Source organism: Triturus cristatus, chromosome 2_2, assembly GCF_964204655.1.
Source record: "Triturus cristatus chromosome 2_2, aTriCri1.1, whole genome shotgun sequence".
Lineage (NCBI taxonomy): Eukaryota > Metazoa > Chordata > Amphibia > Caudata > Salamandridae > Triturus > Triturus cristatus.
Window position 1 is genome coordinate 481555551 of NC_140582.1, and position 14065 is coordinate 481569615.

A 14065-nucleotide genomic window follows, 5' to 3' on the forward strand; every position below is an offset into this window, starting at 1 on the left:
AAGGTAAAGTCTGGCTGTTCTTAAAGACCTTTTTATCAGAGCGCTCACAGACAGTAGCACTGGATAATTTTCATCCTAAGCCTTTCTCCCTGCCCTGTGGAGTGCCTCAGGGGTCGTCTCTTAGTCCCCTACTTTTTAATGTTTATGTTTCTTCAATTGGTTCACTGATCAGTTCTTTTGGTTTTAAATTGACTTCTTATGCAGATGATACACAGATTGTTGTGTCACTGCGGCCAGGTCAGGATATGGAAGCTGGAAATCAGTTCCATGATTGCATGGAAGCTGTGGGAATGTGGATGTCACAAAATTGCCTTTAGTTGAATTCAGGCAAAACTGAGGTTATCCTGTTTGGGAATGATGTAAACTTTTGGACCCCAAATTTGTGGCCTACCACCCTTGGTACTCTTCCCACGCCGTCAAAAAAAAAAAAAAAATTAGGAATCCTGATAGATGACAAGCTTAATTTTGGTGACCAGATTAACTCTATCTCATCGGCCACCTTTTTCGTCCTTAGGATGATTAAAAAGATCCTCCCTTTTTTACCGCCTGACAGTCAACTTACAGTGGTTACTTCACTTCTGATATCCAAGATTGACTACTGTAATGGTATCTATTTGAGCCTACAGGAATGTTATATGAATAAATTGCAAATGCTTCAAAACACGGCAGCTAGGCTACTGTCAGGCACAGCCAAATTTGCGTCCATTTCTAAAGAAATCAGTAAACTGCATTGGCTTCCCGTTAGAAGGCGGGTTTGTTTTAATGCCCTTTGTATTGTTTTTAAGGCCCTTCAGGGCATAGGCCCGGAGTTCCTGAAACAAAATATCCAATGGTATCGGCCTAAAAGGACGTTAAGCTCTATGGAAGCCAAGTTCGTTATAGTACCATGGATAAGGAAGGCTTCCTGGGGCGGAAGAAGTTTCATTCTGCGAGCCACAAAGGCATGGAACACCCTTCCGCCATACCCAAGAATGTGCCCTGATCTCTTGGCCTTTAGGAAGAGACTGTCTGTTTAATGTGTAATGGCAAACTTCCGTCCCCATGCTCAGGAATAATGGGTAGTGCCAGGACACCCTCAGGTAATCTTGCGCTATATAAATCTCCGTAACACAACATAACATAACTTTGCCCCCCAGTTCAGACACAGCTATATGCAAATCAGTATTGACCCTGTGACTCATGGGAACAGTCCAGCCCGAACTGCCAAGCCATGTCTTCCCTGGACCGGAAACAAGCATCCAGGGACCGGTTTCAGGCTTACAGCCCTCTTCAGCCAGGCTAGCTTGAATCCAGTGGCAAAGTGAGCAAGGGACCCAAGTCTGGGCATACCCTGCCAACTTAGGGCAAACAAAGCAAACACAAGGAGATGATGGACGGAGTGCTGAAACTTTTCAAGCACTCACCCCCAGTCACAGATCTGGGTTGAATCCATCATCATTCTTTAGCTCACTTTGCCACCCCAGTTCAGACACAGCTATATGCAAATCAGTCTTGACCCTGTGCCTCATGGGAACAGTTCAGCCCGAACTTCCAAGCCATGTCTTCCCGGGACCGGAAACAAGTCTCCTGGGACAGGTTTCGGGCTAGCAGCCCTCTTCAGCCAGGCTAGCTTGAATCCAGTGGTAAAGTGAGCAAGGGAACCACGTCTGGGCATACCCTGCCAGACTGATTTGCATATAGCTGTGTCTGAACTGGGGTGGCGAAGTGATCTAAAGAAAGATGATGGATTCAAACCAGATCTGTGACTGGGGGTAAGTGTCTGAAAAGTTTCAGCTCTCCATCCATCATCTCCATGTGTTTGCTTTTATCACTTGGAGCTAGCCATGATTTCACCTTTTTCTCACAAGCACATTCTTCATGTGTATCACCTTCTTAAATACTGGATTCCTTCAATTATATCTAATTTCGGTTCTATATTTAGGCCGTATTTGGTTGCTCATTTTCTCCCATATGAGCAATATGCCCAAAGTCCCATCTGGTATAGCAACTGACTCAAGAAAATGGAAAGTCATTCATCTGGCAGACTTGGTTGGACATGGGTCCCTTTACAGTTACTCAATTACTATACTATAATAATTGCAGTTACTCCATTTAAATCAATTTCATCTTCCTTTAATCTTCTTCCTAAGTGTCTTAAACAATATCAACTTTTAGAATCAGTGCTTACAGTTGCACTTGGGTTCTTCTTATCCTCTCATTCAGGGTAATGGTTTGCAGATCACCCCAATCTCTATCACAAATCCCTCTAAAGTTCCACTCATAAATAAAACCTTAAGAAAGCCTCAGACAGACAGACCTAAATCTAAATTTGAACTTCTATGGGAATTCAAATTACAATCTAGTTGACCTATTACCTTATGGAATAAAATATGGGAGAAGATTAATTCTACTGCTCGTCCAGCCAACCATACCCAAACCCTATATTATTTTTACAATTGACTTTTTTAGATGCCAGCACACCTTTTTAAACTAAAACTTATCAAACGAGATGTCTGTTGGAGATGCAACACCAATTCTGGTACCTATTCACATCTGTTCTTTCTTTACCTGAATTTTGGGCACATTTCTAGACAAGATTTGAAGTTATTACTGGGATTTGTACACCATTCTCAATGGCTCCTTTATTCCTGGGTGGTTTCCACACTCTCTGGTCTCATATTAAATGTTCGGAAAAATGGTGGATCATTTAATCGCGATTGGTTTAAAGGTAATTACCTCCAAATGGAAATCTACAGACAATATCACTCGCCAACAGCGGTGGAACTTAGTCTGTCATAAATATCGATTGGATTGATGTAATTTACATTCTTATCATTTATCTGTCAAAGGTGATATTTCATGGGCACTACTTACCAGATATTTGTCTTCATTTGTATGTGATACTGCTTGATTGATTTCCAAGGTATAGCATATTGTTCCTAATTTATTTGTTTTTCATATTTATTTGTTTTTTATGTTTTCCTGACTTTTTTTTATCATAGATAAATTCAAATACTGTTATAGGAATTGTATATTGTTGGGTACTTTCTCCTTTCTCTTCTCCTCTATATCCTTCTACTTTCTCTATCTTCCTTCCAACTCTCCTCATAACGTATTCATATTGCTGCCCTTCCATTGAGATGCATCTAGAGATAAGCTTTATTATTTTTTCATTTGCTGTTAACCATGTTTGATTACTTATTCTCTTTACTTTTGAATATTGTGCTAATGGAATTGTATTTTTGTTCTTATGCATACTCTATTATAACTTTAATAAACATATTAAAATAAAAACAGGGTTATGTGACTGTTATACTGTTTACACTGTCAAGCCAGACTAAAAGGTCCATATAGGTTAATGACTGCCCTCCCCCATCTGTGCTGCTGCCAGAGAAAAAACAACATAAATTGTCTAGTTATTTAAGGCACTTTAATAGCATTCAAATGTTATGTGTGTGCCCCTGAAAGTCTCAGGCTGTTGGATAAATAAACAACATGATCACAGCTCTACCATCCTGTTGGAATCAGGATGATAGAGTTCACATTTCTTGTGTCTAATACAACACCTTTGAAGAAAACTCTTCATCTACCTGGACATCAACTGCACCCCATTGTCTGTTAACAACATTTCAGGAAAACCCTCCCTTGCAATTTAGTCTTTGAAGAAATCAATTACATGTCGTGTCACAATGCCCTGGGAAAAACATACCTATGACCGCCCGGAAAATAATTCCATCACGACAATAACTTATCTTTTATGACCTTACCCGTGGATGAGCCCCTAGAATCTCCAGGAAATGTATTTACCTGGACCGCTAGGGCACTTTCTGATCACCATCAGTTGCACCCTGGGCTTCATGGTCTTTTCACTTAAAGCACACAGTATGCATTCTCACCTACCCTACCAGCTTGTCTTTATAGAATTTACTCGCCACTATAGTAATCAGCCCCAGAGTGAAGAAAAACTCTGGTTCTTTTTCCTTCAACCTCAATGTGGTCAAGGTTATTACCATTGCTTCCGACCTGTTAAACTGTTTGTCTGCATTCTATATATGAGCTTTCTCTGTTCTCAATGTCACTCGCTTCCACTTCATTTGCTTTCTGTTTTAAGTTCTTCATTCTGCAGACCGAAGCAAAGTGCCCCTTTTTCTTACAATGAAGGCAAACTGCTGTGAGAGCAGGACACGCTCTGTCATTAGCAAGATGACCTGCCCTACCACACCTGAAGCATCTCCTCTCCACATCAGCTTGTTTACTTGTACCCCCAGTGTTTTTATACTCCTTCTTTATGTCTACCTTAACTGACTCTTTTTTCTTCTCCCACATCCAACAGCATGCACCTTCTCAGTGGAGTCTTTCTTCATCACGGCCATACATTTCATGGAATGTTTAATTTTCATAGCAATGAGCAACTCCTCATCAATGGGGGGGGGGGGGGGGGGCTCATCTCAGAGCCACAATTCATCTTGCACTTTCTCAATGTAACAACCTAACATGAACTGATCCCTGATTCTTTGATCCAATAAAGAATCAAACTTATAGGAGAACGCTAAGCGCCTAAGTTCCGTGACATAATTTTCTATTGACTCACCCTCTTTTTGCACCCTTTTGCCAAAAATAATAGCGTTCCAGGATGGTGCTTACTTTTGGGAAATAATGTAAGTCCAGTTTATGTATGCAAGTTTTGTACTCATTAAGATCAACAGCCTCACTCTCTGGCACATCTGGAATGTTGTCAAATACCTCCTGTCCTTCCGAACCAAGACAGTGAAACAGAAGTGCTGTTCTCCTCTCAGTGCTTAAAGAAGTGCCCCAAACCCTCGCATAGCGCGCAAACACTTTTTTTCCATTTAGCCCATTTAATGGGTGGATTTCCAGGACTGGACAAGAAAAATAAAGGTGCCGTGACATTCTGCAAAATACCAAAAGGGTGACTCTCTTACCAACCCTATGCCCCTTAAATGTTGGTAATATTTTTTCCAGTTAAAAAAAAAATAGGCATAAGCTACATTACATGAAAAGGAAGCACATCACAGGACCCACATCACAAGGGCCACAACATACTTTGTAGATGAGAATCAGAAAAAGGTGTATACACCAGGGCCCCAAAGCATGAGAAACTTGTTCATGCGAGTAGTACTTTTAGATATGTGCAAGAGTGTACCTTTTGATGAGAAGGGTAGAGGTGCGCCTATCGGAATTCATACATAGACACTATACTATACTATAGGATCTGTAAAGTGCATGGAGACCTGAAGGCATCCCAGCGCTAGGTTTGGAGAAGATGTACCATACAGAACAGAATGGCAACTTAATATGGTTACTATTTAAAAAGGGAAGTTTTAAGGACTTTTTGAAAGCATAGTTCTTCATCTGTTGCTCGAATAGCTAGCGGAAGGGAGTTCAAGAGCTTAGCTGCGTTGAGGTTGAAAGCTCATCCTCTATATCCGGCTCTTTTGACACTGGGGACGGCTATGGCCAAAGGGAGTTTTGACGACCGTAATCGTCTCTTGGGTATGCAGGGGGAAACAAATTGGCGTATAATAGGTGGACCTTGTCCTTGCACAGCAACTTCAATTCTATTCGCTGCGCAATGGGGACCCAGTGAAGGTCTGATTGATTGCAATCTACGGATCTCAAGTACCATGCATGCAGCTGCATTTTGCAGGACCTGCAATATGACTGACTGACTGACTGAAATATTTGTTAAGCGCACTTATGCCGAGGCGTCTTGGCGCTGAGCTGGAAAGGGGTACGAGGAGAATATCTATGGTTTGGTAAAGAGCCAGGTTTTCGCGGCCTTTCTAAACTGAGACTTACTTGTTGTTAGCCGAAGTTCTGTAGGTAATCTGTTCCATAGGCTTGCTGCCTGGAAAGAGAAAGCCTTGCCTCCCCAACGGGCCCTTTTGAATTTAGAAATGCCAACCAGGCCCTTACTCATGGATCTGAGTGTACGACTAGGAACGTACCGAGGAAATAACGTTTCCACGTCATCTGCACCGCCTCCATATACTGCTTTGTGCACTAGGCATAGGATCTTGAATTGAATACGATTGCGCACAGGAAGCCAATGAAGCCTCTTCATGCTTGCTGAGGTGGGATGATGTTTTGGGAGGTCCAGCAATACTCTTACAGCTGCGTTCTGCAGAGATTGGAGTTTTGAGAGTTGTCGCTCACCAATCCCAGAGTATAGTGCATTACAGTAATCTATACGAGATAGGACCAGAGCTCCTACTACAGTTTTCCTTAGGGACGGAGGGATAAAAGGCAGAATTTTACGAAGAATTTTAATCATTAGGAAACAGGCAGAGGTGACCTGATTAACTTGGTGGGTTAATGAGAGATCTTTGTCCACCATGAAGCCTAGGTTCTTCACTTTGTGTGCAGGAACAGGGCAAGCGCCCGCCTCTGGAGGCCACCAGAGGTCATTCCAGATGGATGGTTTTTGACCGAATTCCAACACCTCCGTCTTTTCGGTGTTAAGCTTAAGAAAGTTTGAACTCATCCATCTCATTACTCCGGCAAGACAGCTTCTAAATCTCTCCGCAGTAGCTTCATGATTTTGTGTCAGGGACACCACCAGCTGGGTGTCATCTGCATACGACACTAACTTTAGGCCATGATTTTTAATTATGTTAGCCAATGGGGTAACATATAGATTGAACAACGTAGGGGATAGTGCTGATCCCTGAGGAACACCACAAGGGAGAGAGAGTTCAGCAGACTGAAGTCCCTCCCAGTGGATTTGCTGTGATCTTGCATCAAGGAAGGAGCGCAGAAGCGCCAAAGCAGTGTCTCTAATACCTATTTCGTTCAATCTTTCCAGTAACACTCTATGGTTAACAGTGTCGAAAGCCGCTGTTAGATCAAGAAGGACAAGAGTGGCCCTGCCTCCACTGTCCATGACTTTTCGAATTTCCTCCGTAGCCATAATTAAAGCTGATTCTGTAGAATGGCGTGATCTAAAGCCGTGTTGTGTTGCATCTAGTAAATTGTTGGAATCAATGAATTGCATCAGCTCCTGGTTGATCATTTTTTCTGCAACTTTGGAAGGAAATGGAAGACAGGAGATGGGGCGATAGTGTTTAGTATCCTGTGGGTCTAGTGAAGGCTTCTTGAGAATGGGTCTGATGCAGGCCTTTTTCCAACTTGATGGGAAAACACCTGAACTAGTGATTTTATTAAGCAAGGGGGCTAATGATGCACTTATTTCCATGGGGGCCAAATGGTATATATAGGAGGGGCACGGATCAAGGGGGGAACCTGATTTTATTTGAAGTAGTGCGTCATTGACCTGTTTTATGCTAAAAGTTGAGAATTTAGACAGACCGTTTAGCAAGAGTCGGTTCTCCCGGGGCTTGCCTGTGTCTTTGTTGGGTTCAGTCTGTAGCTTCTGGAGATCATTGTAGACGTCTTGGATCTTACGTTGGAAGAAGATAGCAAGACTATCAACAAAATTTTGATCAGGACAAAAAGTGGTGTCATTAGGACTTTTGCTTAAAGTGGTGACTACTTTAAAAAGTTCCTTAGAAGAATTTTTTGCCTCTTGGATTTTGTTAGTGAAATAAGTCACTTTGGCTTGTTTAATTAGTGATTTATATTTTTCCAAAGTGAGATTGTATTCCTTCTTTGATGTGGGGCTATAGTCTAGTCTCCATAGGCGTTCCTGTCGCCTACATTGTATTTTAGCTAGCTTAAGCTCAGCTGTATACCAAGGCGAGGTAAGTAATCGTTTTTTGGATTGAGTGGGTTTTACAGGGGCCAATTTATCTATTGCCTTTTGGATCCAGGAGTCGAAGTTAGTGGCCCCTTCATCACTGTTCTCCAAATGGGGAGGGCAGTTAGTCAGAATACCGACCAATTCCTCACTTTTTATATCCTTCCATGGGTGAGTATTTGTTAGCCGAGTACGGACTTTCCGTCCGATTGCTGACAAAGGCAAGTTAACTTTAAAATATATTACTGAATGGTCTGACCAGGGGACCGGTAATATGTCTTTCACTTCAATCTTTTGGTTATTTGTGAAGATTCCATCAAGTATGTGCCCCGCTACGTGGGTGGGCCGTGATATAATTTGCCCCAGTCCGAAACCTGCCAAGTTGTCAATTAGATTAGATGAGTCAGAGTTATTTAAGTCATCTAAATGAAAGTTAAAGTCACCTAGGACCGTAAGTGTTGCAGTGTCATAGCAGGATTCTAAGAAGGTCTGGAGGGATTTAATGAAAGGAGCTCTTGCTCCTAGGGGTCTATATACCAGTAGACCGGATAGGAGTTCATGGTTATTGAATTTTACCGTGAATGACATAGCTTCAGCTTCTAATGTGAGTTCTTGTTTAAAAACAGTTTGTAGATGGGAGCGATAAATGAGCGCAATAACTCCCCCAACCGTTGAGGTCCTGTCTACTTGTGCCAGTGAGTAGCCTAGGGGAATTGCTATTTGCCAATCTGGTGCAGAAGAGATTGTTGACCATGTTTCCGTAAGGAAAATCAGGTCCGGACTGGTTGAGGATATAAGATCCTCTAATTCGTATTTATGTTTGGACATCGATCTTGTATTGAATAAAACGCAACTAAGCTCGTTAGTGCTAAATGCAGTCTTACTAGAAATTAGGTGGGGTGATAAAGTATCTGTACAGTCTGTGCGGCAGGCCATCTGACTAGTAGAGGTGTTGCATATGATGTTGGTTATGCATGTAGATGGATAAAAGGATGTTCTTAGGCCACATGTTAAACAACAGTTGGAACCGACTGTATCATGCGTTAGCAGCAAGCACGGCAACAAACACTTACCATTATTTAGTGACATGAGTTCATCCCGCGAATAAGTTACTTTTGTACGTGTCACTCCTTTAGGAGACCCAAGTACAGTGAGTTGCCATAATCTAGACACGAGAGAACAAGGGCACTACCACCTGTCTAGTGTTTTGTGGAAGCACAGGCAAGATCTTACGCAACACCCTTAACAGTCTAAACCAGCTTGAGGAAATTTTAATAGCCTGGGCTTCCATCTTAAGGTGTTTTCAAGCCACATGCCTAAATATTTTATGGCCGTCTTGGGGACTGGGAGTGGGGGCAGGCTAGAAGGGCAGCCTGTGACTTGTTGAGTAGAGAAGTTGTTTCCCAGTATCATTAGTTCTGTCTTAGTTCCATTAAGCTTCAAGCAGGACTTATTCATCCAGGTGGCCACTGCTCCAGGCATGGTCCAACATTCTCTCCAAAGAGACATTTAAGCAATCAAATGCTGTAAAGGCGTGCCTATCACGGTGTAAGGCACAAAATAACTCCCAAAATCCAGAAGCGTAAAAATGTCAGCAATAAATAATTATAGATGGCTGCCAGGGGAGGCACTTTTATGGCATGCCTATCGCCGTGAATATTGCAGGTTCCAATCAATAACATCAGATGCCCGGAGAGTCACCAATCGTGATATGCCTATCGCCGCGCTGTTCATCGTAGCCACCAGGTAAATCAATGGGGTTGAACCCAACCCTTTAAAATGGCCGCTTTGATATCCATCTGGGTAGCTACCTGCTGGACGTAGAGCTTGGTTCAGCCTGTGGCCTCACCTCGTGTGCACATGTCACAGAAAGTTGAGCTTGTTCCAGCTTGCAACCCTGTCTCACATGCATGCACATCACAGTCAGGCACTTAAGCACCATTCAGCCTGCAGCTTTGGCTCCTTGTTCCGCAGTGTCACACAACTCCTCCAGCTGACACAGTCTCTTGCCTCTCGGTGTTACGATTGCTCCTGTCTCGTGGCCTGCAAGACTGGTGCCAATGATGAGACTTGTGCAGATGTCACAGTGTCTCTCATGCACGTTGACAGCCGCTGTCAACCACCATTCAAAATCTCCCTGCATACAAGTAAGCACACACAGTACCTTTTAATAGATGTTATAAGTGTTGCATAGTCCAGCGGCAAGATCACAGCAGTGTGCGTCCCACAGGTCACGAATAAAACATACAGCAAAGAAGTGGAGATGAATGTTGATGTTGAGATGTCCTTTCCTCTTCTCCCTTTTAATCCCGTCACCAGTGTTAAAGCTGCATAATCATGGGTCAGGAGCTAGTAATGGAGGTGGAAGGTTTACTATGTTTCTCAATACAGGAAAGACATCTCAGCCATCCTCCACAGGGTAGGCCAGCAGTTCATTACTTCAAACACTAACATTTCACACAGAATCCAACTATGACAATTCCATGACATGGTGAGCATACATGCTAAATGAGATGGTGCCAGCCCTAGTTACCACACTAATTTAATGGTAGCCAACTTACTGGCCTGGGAATGATGCAAGACTGACATTGTCTCGCCGGGACTCCAACGACCTTCAGATCACTGCAGATGTCAACATCTAGAATTAACGGACTGCACCATCTTGACAACTAAATTTTCATGCGCAGTCCCAGTGACTCAATATTATCCCCCATAGAAGGTGTAGTAGGATGGCTGTGCTTCCACATCATGTAATCACCAACAATCATGGCACTTTGTCTTAATTGTGAACCCTCTTTGAAGCCTGCCTGCTGTAAACTTCTAATGTTTCTTTCTATTACCCTGCTCCTATCAAATACTGCATCCATACATGAGCAGGTAGGGTTGTCATACTCTGGTGCCTCCTTCATATGTTTCTATTTCCTCTACACCGTAGTTTATCTGAAAAGCCTATCGCCATTCTTCTCTCAGAAACTAATGCCACAAAACGCAGATATCTCATTCATCTACTATGCATTGGAAAGGCTGTGGTGTGATCCAATAAATCATCCTGAAGGTCCCCATAGTTCTGGGGAACACTCTCTCCCAAAAAAAGACCTTAAACTGATCTGAATTGCCTTCTGAGCAGTTGCTCCAGGAACGCGATGACAGACACATACATAAATGAAGAAAGTAGATTGCAGAAATGTTTTCTAGGCCGCTTTGGTCTCTTTCAGAAATAAGTCGTCTCCAAACATCTCTGTTTTTGTTTTTATACAGGTCATCTGAAAATCCTTGGATTTGCTATTCATATTTCATTGCATTCAGTTTCTTTTTTAAGTGTAATTAATCAACTGATGGTTTTGTTCTGGTCTATCTGATATTCCTTAACATGTTTTAATGAAAGTTAATGATTATTTTTTTTTTAATTCCTTTTGTTTTGATCCCATTTGTTACTGTTCCTTTTAGATGTTCTTCTTATTCCCAGGCAAAGTGAAGATTTTTGTTTACCCAAACAATGAATATCATTTGATTTTGTAAGTTTATCATGGTATTATACTAAAACCTGGATGAAAAATTGAACCAGCCCATAAGACTCAAAATCAAAATGAAGAATATAAAAATCTACAGAGATGCTATACACAGATGCGCCAAGCTTTCCATTGAGGTTCTAACCTGGGTCCCTCGGATCTGGTTAGTAAATGGAGAACGACCTTTACGACGTGGTCGTTACACTGCGGTATGGTTACATTGCGGTCATTACAACGTAAGTCGTTACAACGACTTGCGCTGGATGGGGATATTCACTAAGGAATAGTATGATTTACTATTCCAAAACCTTCCCTACATTGTAATGCCTTGCGTTGTAATAACTGCGATGTAACGTACCGCGGTCTAACGACCGCGTTGTAAGGTCACATATTCTTAGCAAATTAGTAATAAATCACAATGCTGAACATTAAAAATAATTGGGGTGCAAAACACCCATTAGAGCCCTGGGGTAAGGTGCCACGGTTTCTGCTGCACCCAGGAGTGGTATGCCCCTATGCCAGACACTGAGGAAACAAGGATACCCCTTTGGCAAGATTTTTTGTTTAAGTGTTGAGAGTGTGTTTGCTGTCTGGTCAGATGTGGTCTGGAGATGGGTTGCCAGGTTTATGGCTTTCGGAAATGAAGAGTGCTGATGCGCTTTGAATAGAATGTTGTCTTTCCAGTACAGCTGCAGCCCTCACGCTTTCAACATTGAGATAATGCACAAGGTCTCCAAACATCTCACACAGCACACAAAACCTGCGGTTTGACCATATTTGCTTAAACCACAAACACCAGAAATTACTCATTGAATAAAGAACAGAAATTAAAGTTAATTGAGTGTGACCCAGGGTGTAACTAGGCAAACAAAAAGGGAAAGTCTTAGGTTAATGATTATACAGACCATTCAGTAAAACAGCCTGTGAAAATAAAAACAGACATATGCAAAACCTTTGCAGGTTTGATAACCAGTCCTTCGTTTTAGTATCAGAGAACTTTTAGGCCGATATAAATGCTATTTATTACCACGGTTGAGTGAGAGGAGGGACCATGACACCAAGAGGCAAAGCTATAAGTGAATCATGATGCCCCTCCCCTCCTTTATCAATGGCAATCAATAACATACTACATGCTGCTGCACATCCGCATATATGGTTTAAGCCATGGGTGTTTTTTTCATGTGTACACGCTTTTACAAAAAGTATTTAACCAAAACCAGGATGAAAAGGTTACATTTCAGCTGTAAGGTAAAATCACATTGAGGAGGCTATTGACTTACTAGTCTGTAAAGTAAATCTGTGAGGAAGTACATTGTGCTGCTAGGCCAAAACCAAATTATTTTCCAAACGGTACAGATCAGCTTAGTATCCACAATTAAAAAAAGTAAAATGTCGTTCTTGTGCCCTTTTTAAATAAACTTCCCCAAAGGTGGTCCAGGGCCCGGGGAAGGGAGGCTGGTCGGCGCAGTTATTAAAATTAAGGATGGGGCATGTGGCACCCCCCCCCCCTTGCTGAACCACTAAAAGGCCCTGGGGACCTCATCTCTGGGGGCTGAATTAATTTTGATGGCACTCCCCCCTAACTGAACCTTCACCTTTAAGGAGACGGAAGTAGGGCCCCTGTCCCCAAGCCATCCACGGACCCAGAGGACAGAATTCCAGGGCGAAAGTAATTATCATAGGAAGGGAGTGTGTGGCCCCCCTCCCAAGCCTCATTCAAGGTTATTTGGTTTTTGAAGGTGATATAGGCGCAGGCCCTCCCTGAACCATCTAGTGTCCTAGGAACCCCATCCACTGAGACATTTTCTTTTGTCCTGCCCAGGAGAGTGTGGCCAGTAAATATAAACTTAACTCAGCTTTGCTCCTGCCCATTGGGAGCAGAGAAAAAGCTGCTCCCGATTGGTTGGGAGCAAAGCAACAGAGCCAGCTCATGCTAGCACCCAGGATGGGTGCTGGCTTTGGAGCCAGCAGGAGTCACGGGGCCTTGGGACTACCCCTCAGCCCGCATTGATGTGTATGTTGTGGGTGCAGAAAGAGGCGTGGGTGGTGCACTGCATAAGCTAGGTGAAAGGTATTTTCGTTCAATAAGGTCTGGGTGCGCAATCAGGGTGGTTGTTATCCGTCCTAACACCATCAATAAACAGCTGAGTAGTGTCTTGCAGAGATCTGCAAGTACATCCCCTGGGTAGGCACTCCAATGGGTAATCAAACTAAGTTGATTCATGCAAAAGTGAATCCTTTTAAGATGCGTGTTTTTAAATGCTTTTATTCAGCAAATTAGTTCAATTCGATATTGTTTGGCATATCAAATGTTCATTTGTAATCCATACTAGCAGATCTATGAATCTTGATCTCCTATGCATTTCGGGCTGGGACGCCCTTGGTCACGGAGCACTGTTGAGGAAGGGAGGGAGGGATGAGTCAGTGAGGGTATACCGCCTGGATTTACACGTGCTTAATGTGACTAAGTGCAACAATAACTAAAACGGGTGTGTTTGCTAACGTTTTAGTGACTGAGTGAAGGTACTGGGTAGTGCAATGGAAATTACTGCGTGTGTTGGATGAATGCGCGCTGCGCAATGACATGCTGGGTTCTGTAGCGCTGTGGGCGAAGAACACTTACTTCATAGATACCGGTGGCAAAGCGTGCCGTCCATCGCTTAGTCGAGGGGTCTGCGTGTGGTACGGGCGGGTGCTCGTTATGTTTAAACACTCGGTGATGTGACGTGAAGAAACGTAAACATAAACAAAGGACTACTCGGAAGTATGCACGGTGGCGGCCATCTTAGAATGTGGGGAGATAGAGTACAGGTAATGCAAACTGGGGAGAATGCAGAGAGACAATGTCAAAAAACAGAAG

The 14065-nt window shown here is 42.9% G+C and overlaps 1 protein-coding gene and 1 long non-coding RNA gene across 2 annotated transcripts in view; both read right to left on the reverse strand.

Moving 5' to 3' along the window:
* MGAT4D (MGAT4 family member D) overlaps positions 1-14065 on the reverse strand; it is a 666451-nt gene that overhangs the window by 547796 nt on the left and 104590 nt on the right. The window lies entirely within an intron of this gene.
* LOC146862394 (uncharacterized) lies at positions 3038-12136 on the reverse strand. Its single transcript, XR_014978437.1, has 2 exons — positions 8818-12136; positions 3038-5661 (listed from the first exon to the last, which is right to left on the reverse strand). It is a non-coding gene; the product is annotated as an uncharacterized LOC146862394 (long non-coding RNA).